Source organism: Lithobates pipiens, unplaced genomic scaffold (genome assembly GCF_037356315.1).
Source record: "Lithobates pipiens isolate NorthernLeopardFrog02 unplaced genomic scaffold, aLitPip1_a1.2 Scaffold_28, whole genome shotgun sequence".
Classification (NCBI taxonomy): Eukaryota; Metazoa; Chordata; class Amphibia; order Anura; family Ranidae; genus Lithobates; species Lithobates pipiens.
In genome coordinates, this window is record NW_027507789.1 from 184,059,933 (window position 1) to 184,076,321 (window position 16,389).

Consider the following 16,389-nt stretch of genomic DNA (forward strand, 5'->3'; position numbering starts at 1 on the left):
ACATTTATTTTTTAGATACAATTTTAGGAAGCTTAAAGGAGTCATGTAATGCAGTGATATAGTGTGGCCAAGCAGTGAAAGTTTTTTTTTTCCTCCTGCAGGGTGAGCACTAGCTATGGATGCACCTTGACCCTCTCTGCAGGGGAGAAGGTTTGGTCTGCATGTCGGACAAGACCCCTGCCAGGCTCAGCCATTGAATCCTGTGCGCTTCAGCATGCTAAGCAAGTAGAGAGAATGGCTGTGCTAATCCTTCCCACTGAGAGAGATGGATTAAGGGCCGTGCAGAGCGAAAGGGAGGGAAGTGATTAAAAGGGGGAGGATGATGAGAAGGGTAAAGGAAGGGAATTGGCCACATGAAAACAGTTACTCACTTTCACTGTTTTATGGGTTTTCATACACGAGTCATAAATTATGTACGGCCCAAAAAAAAAACACTTTTCATTTTAAACAACAGACCCTGTATGCGTGCACACATAAAATAAGATCCAAGCATAATAGTTAGATGAACAATTGTTTGGATGAACTGGAAGTTTGTAACCCTTGTCACACATTGTATGGTCATTTAATTTGAAAACATTCCATTGCTCATAAAACACCATATTGTTATAGTCTCCACCCATCCTTGTCATATTACGATGGGTAACTAAGCTCATAGCAGATCATGCAACTGGTATGGGGCCCAGAAGCACAAGTTGTCCCACACCATCTGTCTATACCAGCCATTCTCAACCAGGGTTCCTGCAGAGCAGGGGTCTCTAAAGGGCCACCTTTCTAATCTTCCAACTTTAGGGGGACTGGACTGTGGCCAGTAGGAGAAAAAAGTGCCTTGGCATCATTGGTGGTCAGTGGGAGGAATAGTTAGCTATTGTCGGGGTCAGTGGCAGGAACTATGCCCCGTTGTTGCTGACAGTGGGGAGAATAATGCCCCAAGGGCCGGATAAAAGCAAGCAAAGGCCGCATCTGGCCCACAGGCTGCCGTTTGGAGACCGCTGCTCCAGAGGCTGGCAGGTGTTTCTTGAGCAATGATCAACTTCTGCCTCTCAGATAAGTTCTGTCGCTGACACCAATTATATTTTTAGCTATTTTTATGGTGGGATTTCCTCCCAATGATCGTAAATGTAAGCAGCATTCTTCCCAGTGACCATCAATACTAACATAGGGTGATGTCACAAGGGCCACGTACCTGAGGTGAGACCAAAGTAGTGTGGAGGCCTCCCTTGCACCTCGGGTCCTTGAAGCCTCTGAAGATGGAGACAGAGACTTGGTGGATGCTGAATGGCACGGGTGCCAGGGGTGCGAAGCACCGTGCAAGCCTTAGTCCGAGATCCAAGCCGAGGTCAAGTCCAGTTTGGCTTGACCTTGGTTAATCAGAAGAAAAATGGTCGAGAATTGAGATCCAAGCCGGTACAAAAGGGGCAAAGGAGTAGAATGGTCAAGGTACAAATCCAAGGTCAATGGCAAGCAGCAATCAAGAGTAGTCAAATAGGTTTCCAGGTCACAACAAGTTCAGACAGATCACACACTAGCACAGGAACAAGGAGGGACTGAAGATTATCCTGCAATTTGGCAGTGTCTGGGCTGGGCTTATATAGGGAAGTTTGAGGTCACTTCTTGTGCGCCTCCTGGGCATTTTCCTGCCTTTTTCCATCAGGTCTTCTGTGCAGGTGCTGAAGCGTCTTTGGCGCATGCTCAGTTGGCACGGATTTCCTCTTGTGGCCATTGGTGCATGCGTAGTAAGCCCTGGACTTATAGGTGAGCTGTAGATACAGTAATTATCAGCAGGGGTTCCCTCAGTCTGGAAAGTTATTTCAAGGGTTCCTCAATGTTAAAATGGTTAAGAAAGGCTGCTCTACATATGTATTCAGTTAGTAGGGAACTTCTGTACAACTAGAGGAACTGCCTTTGTAATGGTTTTGCTATAGGACCTGATCACTCCTTTTGTCATATGACCACCACCATAAATTTATAGGCCTGCCACCTTATTTTCCTTGCAGAGGTATGCCATTAGTTGTACAAAATGGAATGTGGGCACTTAGCTATGAAACAGGAATAAGAAATAACCATGTGGGTGAAAAAGAGCAGCTGTTCCTTCCACTCATCATATAGTTATGCTATAAGCTAGCCATAAACATGATGGTAAAGTGGAAATCAAACTATCAAAACAGCCTTCCTTTCATAGACATGCATAATGATTTTGGACAAACCTGCAAATTATTGCATTGAGCAAACGCCCCTGGTACTGACCCTAACTTCGGGAACAATAGTTATTGTCTTAGAAAATCTATTTTTTTTTTGACAAGGTGTTTGGAGAAGCGATGGTGTATGAATTTTGTGTGATATTAGGGAACTGTGGTTCAGGGCTTGTTGGCCCACTTTTATTTAAAAATAAAGTTTCTTACATCTGGATTCCCACACAGGGGTTTCAGCTTCACACAGAATTCAAAGCAAGAACAGGGAAATTAGAAAATAATGCCAAGCCTCCTGGCTCCTTCTCTTTGCAACACCGTGGATCAAGCCTTTTGCCCTGGTCCTTCAGACGGACTAATAGAAAACCTGTGCTCATGTATAACAGTTGCTCTTTTCGTAGCTCTCTTCAGTTGCAGCTCCGTGCTGCGGGGGCCCATGCCCTGGCCTCCCAACAGGGAATTCTCCTGGCTTCTGTATGAAACCCTCCTAACCTGAGACCTCCCGGCTTTTGGGTGGAGGACACCTGTCCCCTCAATAGAGCATACCTGTCTCCTGGCTGCGGCTAGGCCTGTAATTATAAAGGTAGAGCGAATCTGTGCACACACCCTGCTGGTTTCTGGCAAGACCTGGACACTGGGTTGGAGGCTTCTTCCCTTCCAAAGCTCTCTGAAGCCTCCAAACTCTAAAACCAAATCTGAGAACACCAAAACATGGAGAAATACACAATTCAGCATGAACATTCTGGAGCCCCTAACTCTGCATTTACGAGAATCCTGTGTGCTTTCTACCTCCAATTACACAGTGGTAGGGCCTAGTACTGTCACAATAGTAAGATATTTAGTTAGAAAGATGTTTAAGAGATCAGATCTTCAGACCACTTGGGACTATTTGCTTTTAAAAACTTCTGTTGAAAAAGGCGATTCAGCCTAATGCATTGTAGTCAATGGGATAGACCAGTGATGGCGAACCTTGGCACCCCAGATGTTTTGGAACTACATTTCCCATGATGCTCATCTACACTGCAGAGTGCATGAACATCATGGGAAATGTAGTTCCAAAACATCTGGGGTGCCAAGGTTTGTCATCACTAGGATAGACTAAATTAAAAATACAGCAGTGTTTGCTACAGCGATTTCCAGCTTCCATTGGGGTCCTACAGGTATGGCATATGCATTAGACTTGTGGACAACAGAAAATTTTGTTTAGTTTCGGTTCGTTGTCATTCGTAATATACATTATTTTGTTCTGTTATATTCGTTATGTTACGTTAATACGTTTTCGGATAATTCGTTATTATTCGTAGAGTGTCGAATTCATTCGTTCGCATTCGTTGAAATTCGCTATTTATGTATGTATAGACATTCGTGATAATGATTCGTAGTTTGGAAAGTCGTTTGTTTATTGAATCTTTTAACACACACAATGACAACGTCTCTTCTCCTCGGCTCAAATACAATACAACACCCTTCTAACTCAGTTCTCAGGAATGCACTTTGCCAGTAATCCAACCTCCGGCACAAAATGAATGAGCTGATTGATTGGACTATAAGATTTATTTTGAGCTGACCTTTTGTTTCATTAGATCTTTAAAGAATTACCGAATCATGTCGAATTCATTCGTTATATTTCTTTCGTATTCGTCGTAATTCGTTATTTTTTTTTATTCGGACATTCGGATACATCCGAATGTCCGAAAGATGCAAAATTCGTCCGAATTTCGATTCGTAACGAAACGAATTGCACAAGCCTAATATGCATTAATACATGCAAGCTGGACCATTGTAACTATGTAAAAATATCCTTACCTCGAATTCCTCTTTTAGTTTTTTATATGGCTCCTGAGGGCAAGAGAAGCTCCTTTAAACTATGCTGGACCTGTTTTTGTGCCAATCAAACAGCCCCTTGTTAGCTGGGAACAATGATGTTAGAATAAAGGAATCCGAACCTTACGTCTAATGCTAACTCTATCCCTAACTAACCCATTGTTATCAACAATGCCACGTAAACGCTACATTAAAGTTTAGCTTCTGGGCAACCCTGCATCTCAATATCTAATGTAATATTTACATGATTTATTAGCAAAGTCGTTGATTACTGTATGAGCACAATTTTACAGCTAAATCAATTTTGGCTAAATCCCTCCACTCATCTCTATTTATGTCTATGGCTTTCCTTGGACTCAATGGGTAGTTATTAGGCCCACCAGTGTGTGTTAGTGATGCCTGATTAGCTTTTATCCAGCAGTTTAAATGACTGGCACTTTCTGAGGTCTGTGTCTTCAGCTGTGTCTCAGAGGCAGGTGTAGAGAAGTGTTTTTAAAGGACGTCTCTGCTGGCTCGTTGAGAAAATAATAGAGCATTTGGTCACTTTGAGCCGCATTGTTTTTGTCAGCTGGCTGACAAACCATTGGCATATGTGTATGACAGTTTCTCCTCTTCCCCAAGTGATCCAGAAATTTATCTTGGGAGCTGTATGGTCAATTCTGAATTTTAAGTATGAGATGGATCCTGATATGGAGAAGACCGAGATATATGACGTCACCATAAACAAAATTACATCATTACCATTACCAGTTACATAAAACCCAGGACAGGCATAGACAGCCCGTTTTTTGCAATAGATGGAATCAGAAAATCTATGTGATTCATGAGTGATTTTTTGTAGAAAAAGGAAACGTCTGCCCACCACATGGTCACCATGTTATAAAGTTAGCTGGAGAAAACTCTTGGTGGTCCCAGCAGTGTACTGATCTATACCAGAATATATATTTTTTTCCTGTGTTACAGATGACAGGGCCTCCCATTAGTGGCAGCGGTTGGCATAGCTGTTTTTTCATCTCCACCAGCAACACAGGTCTGGCCAGCAGGATTGCTGATGGTTCCTTATTATCAAGGATGTTCATTAGAAAAAACATTTCTTATTTTCCCCAACCAACATCCCCCACATAGTAGAAAGATTAGACATAAAGTCTGTGCAGAAACCCCATGCAGGCTGCTAATATAAAGGTCTCATTCTCATTCCTTACATTCTTATGTGTATTGTACAGGACATTGGGATTGTGTCCTGTGTGACAGGTACATTTCCCTGACATGTATGTTGTGGTTCCATTAAGGGGGACAGTTGTTGAGACGTTGTTGTTTTTACCCATGCAAGGTGAGGTGTTCCGGGGGGTGTTTGGATAGATAGCACTGATTTCCAGTACTCTCTTGTTTGCTAGTCCGTGTTAGGGACCCATAATTTTGGAGGTTCGGTGAGATTTGGGTGGGAAGAACCCCCAAACCTTGACAGCTAGGACTCTGGTCCCAAAGGGGTTAAGCCCCAGGCAGTAGAGGCTTGAAAGGGAAATTAGCACCTGTGTTAAGGAAGTAGAGTGGAGAGAGAGGCCCACAGGCTCAAACAAGCTGAGATGGTTGCTGACCAACCTTCTGGTCTATACACAAAAGGTTTGGAGGGAAGGGACTTTTACGGTACCAAAAGATCAAAAATACAGAAAAATATGAAAAAAATATAAATTTAACAAATGATCCACATACATATAAAATCCAACATTTAATGCAAATCCCTATGGTCTATAACAGAAACCTGATATAAAAGAACAGGTAACATTCTATTAAGGACCAACATAGTCTCCATCCCAATACGTTCAACATGTTTCGCCTTGATCGGCTTCCTCAGGAACAAGGGACTAGGAGTATCCACATCACAAAAAGACAATATGTTACTCTCTAAATACACATAGAGACATATAAAAAATAAATAATCAATTAATAGATAAATAAAACACATAACTTTGTAATACAAATAGCATAACAGTATATACAAAAAGTATATAACACAATGTGTAACATAATATTCCAAGTCAAAGATTGCAAACGTGTGGGAAAAAACCTTCTGGTCTGGTGGGCACTCCTGCCATGGAGAAACACTAAGGCCAGTGTTCTGTCAGATTAGCACAGCGTTTCTCAACTCCAGTCCTCAAGGCACCCCAACAGGTCATATTTTCAGGATTTCCCTCAGATGAAACGGCTGTGGTAATTACTAAGGAAGTGAAACTGAATAAAATCACCAGTACAAAATAATGGAAATCCTGAAAACATGACCTGTTGGGGTGCCTTGAGGACTGGAGTTGAGATACACCGGATTAGTATACCTGTCAGATCAGCCAACGGAAGTGACGTTCTGTCAGCTGACTTACCAAAAATACTTACTGCGCATGTGGTGCACTGTTAGCAGGTTTGCTAATCTGACAGAACACCTGCAGTCAAAAGGCGACAACGGTAACATCTTGTTACTACCAGCCAAGTCTTGAATTTCAGACTCAATATAGCAATAAAGTGAGCATATATGCTTATATGCAATATTTTGAAACCTGTGAGACCGTTTTGATGTTTAATTTTGAAAGCCTATAAGTTTGTCGCTGAGCAGTGCGGGGTGTACCAAGATGGCCGTCACCACCTTCTGACTGGAGGCTTTCAAAATATTGCATATAAGTATAAATGCTTACTTTATTGCTTTAATGAGTCTGAAAACTTGGCTGGGTGTAACAAGATGTCTGCTGTCGCCTTCTGACTGCAGATGTTCTGTTAGATTAGCAAACATGCTAGCGGTGGAACGCATGTGGAATGGATGTGCAGTAAGTATTTTTGGTCAGTCAGCTGGTGGAACGTCACTTCAGTTCACTGATCTGACAGGTTCGCTAATCTGTCAGAGCGCCGGCCATAGGTAGAGCTAAGAAAGTCACTCGATTCCATCAACACAGTGAGTGTTGATGGGGGAATCCCTCCCGCAGAGCGAAACACAGTGATTATTACCATTATTATTATACAGGAATTATTTAGCGCCAACAGTTTGTGCAGAGCATTACAACATGGGGGCAGACAGTACAGTTACATTACAAATACAGGAGGAATCAGAGGGCCTAGCGACTAAAACACGCACTAGCAATACTCGTATTTAAGATCCAACAGACTAGTTGTACCAGTTGATTGATCGATCAACTTGGGTACATTAAGCCTGCCCATACATGGTTGGAATCTTTGCCGGTTCCTGCTAAACCCCAGTGTGGGCCAACAAATTGGTGGGGAGCTTGCTATAGAGGTTGATGTACCAGTACTTTGGACTATTACAATTTTTTTGGTTGAAGAAAGCTGTTTTTGTTTATCTGTTTCTCAACTAAATGAACTGGTTGATTTTACCAAACCAGCTGCTATCATTCCTGAGTTACCTTAGATCACAGTATGTATATATCCGTTCAGTCTTATCCAACTCTCTGCGATTCTATGTACATCACATCTGATAAACCTAAAGACCTTTCCGAACATTTTTATTGTAAATCTTTTACAAAGTAGGTCTTCAGTTCAGGCCTTTCCTCAACTCTCCCCAGTTGCTCAGGCTTAGGACTGGCATGCAGAATGTGATAACACATATGCAGTGCCAATTTGTACTCACAGATGAGGGCCAATTTAGACAGGACCGACCTACCACCATATTTTTGAAGCGTGGGAGAAAACCCACATAAGCACAGGAAGAACATGAAAATTCCATGCAAAAATAAAACTATTTGATATAAACCATTAGTGCTTGATATAAAAGTCAGTATGCCAACTGTTTTCCAGTATACCAAGGCAACACACCCTTTACAATAGTTGGCAGAGGAGATTCATCCATCTGCGCTTTTTAGCATGAATGGAGGAATCTGTTAGATTTTTTTTGCATACCCCCAACTTTCTGAAATGGAAAAGAGGGACACCTATCAGGAGACGTATGTAGGCATAGGACACACCCCCTGTCATGCCCCCCCCCCCCCCCACAGTGAATTGTAGAAAAAAAATTATTGGTTAAACCCACAAGTGCTTTTTTACTCCTACTATTACCTTATATTAGCTTTTGGAATTTACAAATGCAGTAATTTAGAAATTGAATGAAATGTTGAGCACTGGGAAACACTAAAACACTTAAAGCTAAATAGTGCATTTTATATACAACTATATAGATCAGACCAAAATAAAGGACAAATGAGGAGAAAGAGGAACTTTTTTCTGAATGGGGGACAGTCCCTCGAAATCCGAGACAGTTGGGCGCTACTGTAAGCTTTGGTTCAGTCCGCAGGCTGAAATAAAGAAATCTATATGTGCATGTCCAGCTTTAGAGTTCAGTTAGTTTACTATGTTGATTGTGGGTTCACAAACTTTTTTTCTGTATTGTACGCATTTCAGTGCCCCATGTCCATAAAGCCCCTCGCGTCACATTTCTGCATTCCTTGTTCTTCCTCAGCTGTCCCCATAAAACATGTCCTTTCAACTCTTGTAACAATAATGACACTATTCCCCAAGTTGCTAAGAGGTTAATCCCCAATCCTCCTGAGGAGACAAAAGGGGAAAGGGGCTTTTCCTGAAAGATGAGGGCAGGCGACCTGTTTTTTATTTGGTCGAATTGCTTGGCAGTGAGAGGACTGGGCCCCCTATTACGGAGAGTGAATCAGTAATTGCAAGTTAATGAGCTTCTTTTTACTAGAGCTGGGCACAGCATGCACAACTCAGCTGCCAGCGCGGGGAATCATTGTGACTCTGCCTCGGCCTCTGTCAGCCAGAGATGGGGACACTTAGACTTGAAAGGCATGTGATTGTTTCTTGAGGCTTAGATCCCCAAGACATCTGTCAGGGGGCAGAATGGAAGGGACTAGGGGATTAGCTGAGGTGCCCTCACAGTGAGCCAGTAAGAGGCTTCACCATCGAGCTGTGTTCTACAAAAAAAATGTGACGAAGGTGTGAAGCTAAAATGTGATTAAAAGCTGACTCCATACTAAACCTACAATCCAGTTTCAGGTGGGTACTGTTGGACTGAATGACATGCTGGGTTTGGACATATCTCCGGTCTTCAGGTGATGCAATACCTCCTCTAAAATCCTCAGTTCCATAATCTGCCATCTCCTCAACGCTGCCAAATTATGCATTTCCCTTACTTGGAAATGCGCGCAGCCACTGACCATAGGCCTCTGGCTTCACAGGGTAGAAGAGCTAAACCAGATGGAGGATCTAGTGCTTACCGCGCAGCATAAAATGTGAGAGGCATTCTAAAACCTGGACGTTATTGAACATGTTTGTCTACTTCGAAGAGAGGAAAGCCCTCTTTGATGTACAGCCTGCTGGTTGAGAGCTCTTGTTGATGCTACCCACTAGGACACGCCAACACATTCCTTTCATTTCTTTACCCGTCACCATTATTGTTATTTTTATTTATTTTATTTTTTTCCCCCTTTTCTCTTCTTTGCTTTCTGTCTTCTCCTCCCCCTTCACCCTTCTTCAATCATATATAAAATTTGTAAAACAAAGGAAAAAACACTGCGCTAATTCAAACATAAACTAGTGAAAAGAAAAGTGAAAAAACTATAATATATTCTGTGGGGAACACAGCCCAGCTGCTAGCATACAAACAAACCAAGTCCACATAACATAAATACAATAAATGCTGCGCTAAAAGGCACCTATTTGAATAGGTGAAAAGAATAAGTGATGTGTATAAATATCAAAAAAAATGAGTGAATACAAAAGTTCATGAAGTGTTTGAGAACAGTCCCAAAAAATTATTCACTCTGGTGCGTCTCAGGCTGAATTGCAAGTCCGCAGATGACATTCAGGGTGAATTATTCTACCAAGTTCTCCGCCCTTGGCAACTCTTGGAACTGGATTATAAGCAAAATAGAAGAAATAGGTACCCTTACCAGATGAGTTGGACACATCCACCATATAGTAGTGTGTCTTGCGAGCTTGTGGGGGAGGCTCCAGCCACTCACCCCAGAACACCGACCCGATATGTTGTCCTCTCAGGGTTCCGATATGTTGTCCTCTCAGGGTTCCTCGTGGTCAACAGATAGGAAAGGTGAGTGGGATTTCTGTGCCAAACGCTGTGATCAAACTTGATGCCAGATGTCCCGCAAAGGTTCACCATAAAGGGAATAAAACAAAAAATGCGCTTCGCATGGTGAAATACAACCAATGATGGTTTATTGAAAAAGATTTTGCGATGAACAAAATTGGAATTATAAAATCACGTGATACATAAAAATAGGATAAAAAATAGCAATGTGGGGAGCAGATAACTGCTGGTCCTACGCGTTTCGACCTCAAAGTCTTCAACAGGAACAGTTATCTGCTCCCCACATTGCTATTTTTTATCCTATTTTTATGTATCACGTGATTTTATAATTCCAATTTTGTTCATCGCAAAATCTTTTTCAATAAACCATCATTGGTTGTATTTCACCATGCGAAGCGCATTTTTTGTTCTATTCCCTTTATGGTGAACCTTTGCGGGACATCTGGCATCAAGTTTGATCGCAGCGTTTGGCACAGAAATCCCACTCACCTTTCCTATCTGTTGACCACGAGGAACCCTGAGAGGACAACATATCGGAACCCTGAGAGGACAACATATCGGGTCGGTGTTCTGGGGTGAGTGGCTGGAGCCTCCCCCACAAGCTCGCAAGACACACTACTATATGGTGGATGTGTCCAACTCATCTGGTAAGGGTACCTATTTCTTCTATTTTGCTTATAATCCAGTTCCAAGAGTTGCCAAGGGCGGAGAACTTGGTAGGATAATTCACCCTGAATGTCATCTGTGGACTTGCAATTCAGCCTGAGACGCACCAGAGTGAATAATTTTTTGGGACTGTTCTCAAACACTTCATGAACTTTTGTATTCACTCGTTTTTTTTGATATTTACCGTATATACTCGAGTATAAGCCGAGATTTTCAGCCTCTTTTTTGAGGCTGAAAGTGCCCCCCTCGGCTTATACTCGAGTCATCGCTGTCTGCCCGCTCGATCAGCGTGTCGAGCAGACAGACAGCGGCCATTCTATCATTCAAAAGCCGCGCCTCCGGCTCCGCCTTCGCCTGTGATAGGCGGAACACTGAATTTCCCAGCAGCCTGTGTTCCGCCTATCACGGACATCGTATCATCCTCGTACTACGGACGAGGATGATACGATGTCCGTGATAGGCGGAACACAGGCTGCTGGGAAATTCAGTGTTCCGCCTATCACAGGCGAAGGCGGAGGCTTTTGAATTTTACAATGGCCGCCGAGGCGCCGACGAAGAGGGCACGGGACGGAGGCAAGGCAAGGCACGGCACGGGACGGGACGGAGGCAAGGCAAGGCACGACACGGGACGGAGGCAAGGCACGGCGGCACGGCGGCAAGGCACGGCACGGGACGGAGGCAAGGAGGCAAGGCACGGGACGGAGGCTCGGGACAAAGGCTCGGGACACAGGTAGGCTGGACACACACACACACACACACACACACACACACACACACACACACACACACACACACACGGATGGATGGAGACACACACACACAGGGATGGATGGATGGAGACACACACACACACACAGGGATGGATGGATGGATGGATGGAGACACACACACACAGGGATGGATGGATGGATGGACACACACACACACACACAGGGATGGATGGACGGACACACAGGGATGGACGGACACACAGGGATGGACGGACACACACACAGGGATGGACAGGCATGTCTCACCCTCGGCTTATACACGAGTCAATAAGTTTGCCAGTTTTTTTGGGGGTAAATTGGGGGCCTCGGCTTATATTCGGGTCGGCCTATACTCGAGTATATACGGTATACACATCACTTATTCTTTTCACCTATTCAAATAGGTGCCTTTTAGCGCAGCATTTATTTTATTTATATATAAAATTTGAGCAGTTTTTTCCTTCCGTTACTAGAACTACAACTCTCTTGATCTGAGGAAAATTAGTGGTTAACAACTCTTCCCTGGTTGTCACTTCATAGATAGCCTGCACACAGAGTATGACTTTGTTCTTTCCTTTTTGTATCATAATTTCACTTACTGGAATCATACTGCTGTATTTTGCAGAATGGAATGTATCACCATTTCTTATTGTCTGTCATGGAACCTGCCTTTTTGATAAAAAAGTGGATAATGCTGCAACCATTACAAAGCCCCTTTATTTGGCTGTTGGCTACTGATCTAAAAGTCATGCTTGTAGGTAGGGTGCAACTCGGTGCGGTTACAATAACACACACAGTCAGGGGCAGCCTGACCATTGGGCCACACGGGCACTGCCTGAGAGCCCCATGCCACTAAGGGGCCCCATCAGGGTTGCCAGCCTCAGTAAAACCAGGGACAGTATGTAAAAATTTGTGGGTTTTTTTCCCATCTGTCTCTGAAATGTCCCTTACCGACATCCTTTTGGTCTAAAAATCCAGAGATTATAGCTGCTCCACCTCTCCATTACCTTCTCAGCCAATAGAAACATGTCTGTGTATACTGTGTGATTGTATAGTGTGATTGTATAGTGTGTGCGTGTGTGTGATTGTGTGTGTGTGTGATTGTGTGTGTGTGATTGTGTGTGTGTGTGATTGTGTGTGTGTGTGTGTTATTGTGTGTGTGTGTGTGTGTGTGTGAGTGATTGTGTGTGTGTGATTGTGGCCCCATAATCTCCTATTGCCTGGGGGCCCCATGAGTTGTCGGTCCGCCCCAGCACACAGTCCAAGTGCAATGAAAGAGCATGTATTAAAATAATGCAAAGACAGTTCACAATAAACCCGGTGGGAAGTCAGCCCAACCGGAAACACTCACAGGTTCAATAGCTTTTAGAGAGCAGGTTTCATCCGAACTGACAGCATCTGTTGAGAGGGGCAGAATGTGGCCTAGCTACCTCATCCCTTTAAAACAAAACACATATTAATTACACAGGTTCTGCGGCTGATTAAGGTGGTAATTAAACTCAGTGCTTTATCTGCATTAAATTTGCCCCAGAACCTGTGTAATTAATATGTGTTCTGGCTTAAAGACGTGAGTTGGTAACCCTAGGCCTAGCAGTCTTGTGCCCAAGCCGGAAGATGTTCATTAAAGTTGTGAGCCCTGCACTTTCCCTCCTCATCGGGAACCCTTTATCTACCGCTAGTTCTGCCCCTACAAGGAGGTGTACCTTGCCTGCTCTACCCACTTGCAAAACGCATGCCAAACCTGGAAGCCAGGGCTTTAAAAAGGCTCTGCCTGACCCAAGATGGCTTCTAGGTCACATTGGGTGGCAGCATCTAATGGGATAGCTTCCCCAGTGACCCAAGAAGCCATAGAGGAACCATGTTCCTCTTGACTTCCTCCCCAACTACAGTGCTGCTGTGGAAGACCGCCACCTGCAGTGGAGAAGGTAGACTGCACCTGCCTACAGGCTTAGGGCTATCAGCCTGAAAAAGGAAGTTTGTTACCCTTGGGACCTCCAGATATGAAACCAAAAAGTATTTGCTGAAGAAAACATGGTGCCAAAATAGACATGATGTCAAACATACTGCAACACAGATTTGACCTTTACATACACTTTAATGGGCAAACTAACGGGTTCTCTTGTATCCTCTTCCTACTGCTACCTACCTTCTCCCATTCTCACCTGTAGCCTTGTGCTACTGCCAATGTCCAGAAATAAAGTAAAACTATAGGCAAAACTTTCCTATCAAATGTTACTTTTGGCATCTGTGTCCCATTGCAGAGAATTCCCTTTACTTCCTGCCAAACAGGAAGTGACAGGAAATCCCTGCAAATTAAGGGAATTCCTTGGGAACTCCCATGTCATTTGAACTAGTGTCTCTATTGGAAGATTCCCTATCTATTACTTTTCTGGAAACAATCCAAAATTTGAGGCTCTCTTTTACTTTTACTTTCAATGATCATGGTAAACAGGACAAATCGAGAGAGTGAATCTCCGTAACAGGAGCACAGACAGCAATACAAACTGACAGACAGGCATTCTCCCTCTCCACTCTATCCAAAATTAAAAAAAGGTTTACCTTTAGTTACACTTTAGAGTACCCGTGCTTAGTGTTGGAGGTTATACGGCGCTAAAGGCCTCCCCCCACCTCTGTGGGACAGCGCTTGGTCCTAGTGATTGGCTGTCCCAGCCTGAGAACTGAATTGGGAAAGAGCGAAAAAGATCACATGTCTCACCATACTCGGAAGTAATGGATATTTCACAGGGCACTGGCAGGCAAACAAAGCATTGGTCAGTATCAACAGATGATTTAAGCCCTATCAAGGGAACCTACCACTTTGCCATCAAAGGGCAATAACAAATGCACTTTAACCACTTTCAGACCGGACCAATTTGCTGGTCAAAGACCAGACTACTTTTTGCGATTCGGCACTGCGTAGTTTTAACTGACAATTGCGCGGTCGTGCGACGTGGCTCCCAAACAAAATTGACGTCCTTTTTTTCCCACAAATAGAGCTTTCTTTTAGTGGTATTTGATCACCCCTGCGGTTTTTATTTTTTGCGCTATAAACAAAAATAGAGCGACAATTTTGAAAAAAACACATTATTTTTTACTTTTTGTTATAATAAATATCCCCCAAAAATATATAAAAAAACATTTTTTTCCCTCAGTTTAGGCCGATACGTATTCTTCTACATATTTTTGGTAAAAAAAAAATCGCAATAAGCGATTATTGATTGGTTTGCGCAAAAGTTATAGCGTTTACAAAATAGGGATAGTTTTATAGCATTTTTATTAATAATTTATTATTATTTTTTTTTTACTAGTAATGGCGGCGATCAGCGATTTTTATTGTGACTGCGACATTGTGGGGGACCCATCGGACATTTTTGACACATTTTTGGGACCATTGTCATTTATACAGTAATCACTGCTATATAAATGCAGTGATTCCTGTGTAAATGACAATGGCAGTGAAGGGGTTAACCAGTGGGTGGCAGTGTAGGGGTTAAGTGTTCCTAGGGGCGTGTTACTAACTGTGGGGGGGTTGGGCTTTCATTTAGTGAACACTGATCTCTGCTCCAATCACATGGAGCAGAGATCAGCGTCACTAGTTGCTAGGCAGAATGGAGAAATGTTGTTTACAACGGCACTTCTCCATTCGGCCGCTCCGTGAGAATATCGCGGGGATGCCCGCGGCGATCGAGTCCGCGGGTCCCGCGACCGGACTCACGGGGGTCCCGACCAGCGCGGCTGGCTGGCGGCGCGCTCCCGATGGCAGGGCGGCAAATTTAAAGGGACGTACATGTACGCCCATTTGCCTGCCCGTGCCATTCTGTCGACGTACATCGTCGTGCGCTGGTCGGCAAGTGGTTAAGGTGCATATTTACCTAACCCAGATCAGATTTACTATCAGATGTTACTAACAGTTGACAGCTTTAGTGTAAAGCGGGTATAAACTCTGCCACATGGAATAGCAATCGGATAGCTTCTATTTTAAACAACTTTTCATCTAGAAATACAGAAGTTTTAGAACTTTAAGTGTAGAAGCTTTCCAGATCCAGATTTCTCACTCAGTAAAGGTGTACTTTCCCTACTCTACCCACTTGCAAAATGCATGCCAAACCTGGAACCCAGAGCCTTAAAAAGGCCCTGCCTTACCCAAGATGGCTTCTAGGTCACATTGGGGATAGCTTCCCCAGTGACCCAGTTACAAGTTACTAATCTTCAACTCTTACAGAGTAATGCGATAAATCAGGAAATAGATCCCTTCAGCTCTAATTCCCTTTAAATATTAAGCTATTACTTACAGTCCTTCAAAAAAGACATTTCTAGGCACTACAAACATTCCATAGGTGGGGGATCTCTTAAATGTTTTAACTTTTTGCCTGAAGATCTAGTTTCTATGCGATAAGATGAGTTCCACTCTTTAACTCACACTTCCCACTCCAGGACCCCTTGGTGATCCAGATCAGGCTATTTTTAGCACATCTGTGCCCCACAATTATATTGATATAAACCATTAGTGCTTTATATAAAATTCAGTGTGCCAAGCTGGTTTCCAGTATACCAAGGCAACATGCCCTTTACAATAGCTGGCAGAGGAGATTCATCCATCTGCACTTTTTAGCATGAATAGAGGAATCTGTTAGATTTCTTTTGCATACCTCCCAACTTTCTGAAATGGAAATGAGGGACACCAAAATGGCCCCCAAAATCTCACAGGCAGTTCTTTGTCAAAATGCAACACAGGCTCTGCCAAAATGGCAAATGAAGCCCATAGAAGAGAGCACATTAATCCATTGCTGGGCTCCCCCAGTGCTATTAGTAAGCACTGGTCTCATGACTGCTCTGTTTACTACTGGAGGAAAAGCCAAAAGGGATCTAGCAATTGTAGAATCGCTATTTCACTCCCTGGTATGCTGCAGGT